Genomic DNA, 1,784 nt, shown 5'->3' on the forward strand with positions numbered 1-1,784 from the left:
TATATATATATATATATATATATATATATATATATATGTATATACACAGACCTTCATTTTTACATATGGTAGGTAAGAAAGAAACTAACATTGTAGCCACAACATACATTAAAAGGAACTATAACGATGTTTTATGCCTACATAGGTCGAAGATACACATATAGGTCAAGGACATTGGTGGGAAGACTGCTTTGGTCCTTGATGGGGTTGTGGAGAAACTTCTTGATACTTTTGCTCACATGTTGGTTAACATATTTTCGAAAGTGAGACTGATGTACCGTCCTATATTTGTAGTATATGCAGGATGGACTTGGTCTTCAAACTTAAAATGAGCAATTTAAATGTGAAATAGGGGTGGTAAAACTATGCAGTAAAAAAAGTGTATGTGCCGGATGAAGAATTAGAATGCACTACCGCATAATCAAAGACTAAAAGGCAAAGTGCTGCAACGTTATCGAGCTTGTTATACATATTATCTTGATAGGTACATCATTCATCTTCCGGAAAATATGTTTAACATACATCAACATTAATTACTTTTACGTACAGGTTAACGAAAAAGTAGAGTCTTTTTCTATTCTACGGACCTTAATATTATTAGTTTTATCAAGTAATGTCTATTTTGTTATTTGCGAAACTTTACATGTCCAAAAGTGCCTTATTGTATATCATATGTTGTTGATGTTTGTTATGGTAGCGGATTTGGTTTTATCTATTGCCAAAAAACTTCACATACTAAATATGTACATGTCTATAAAATTTGTGTTGTTTATGTGCCATTTGTCGATCCACATTTTTGCAAATAAAGTTATATTCTATCTACCCCTATTCACCAGGATATGAATAACTCATTCAAGCAACGACATTTTAAAACTCCAGAACAACCTAATACGCCGCGACATTACATAGGTGTAGCTGAAAATATTATATTTTAACACTTATTTAACAACCACACTAGAACTACAAAAAAAGAGTCAACCAAATTTGCAAATAAGGGAGTGGCGCGAAGCGCAGGCAATTTCTAAGTGAATAAATATAAAATAAGGCACAATTTAAATTTTAAAGTAAAGAGAGATTATAGAAAAAAGATTGAGAGTATTTGATTTTTTATTTCTAGTCTTTTATGTTTTATAATTATCATTAACATATGTAATATGGTAATAATTGTTTTTGTTTATGATGATTAATTAATATTTCTATGATATTCATGATATAGATTAGTTCTAAATTTTAAATAGCATATACTTAATTTTGTATTTGGTATCTCTACAGATTTTTTAGCGGTATGATATGAATTATTATGAGTGAATGTGTTTATATATGTTAAACTTTAAAATGTAGTAAATAAATGTAGTGGATTATAGGTGATACATACAACAAATGGACAGAGAGTGATATATTATACATTTGGTATCTCTAATGTGAGGGTATTACTCATTTTTATAAAACATATCAGACTAGTGATGTGAATAAGATACAAAAAAATGTATTATTTAAGGTGTATCAAATAGTGATAGTGATCATTGATATGGATGATACATTAATGTATATCATTCTTGACATATTGTAACTCATTGAAGCATCATATACGTATTTGGTGTATGCATTAATGATCAAAACAATTGTACATTTATGTGTCAGTGTGCTTTTCGAAATATTTTGCCTAGAGTTTGAAGGCTTCATGAATGAAAAACACAGACAAAGTAAGATACTGCAATATTGAACATATGTATCCACTGAGGATCAGGTAATAACAAAACTCCAAGAAATAATTGGGTTTGTCA

Source organism: Solanum pennellii, chromosome 4, assembly GCF_001406875.1.
Source record: "Solanum pennellii chromosome 4, SPENNV200".
In the NCBI taxonomy this organism is placed as follows: Eukaryota; Viridiplantae; Streptophyta; class Magnoliopsida; order Solanales; family Solanaceae; genus Solanum; species Solanum pennellii.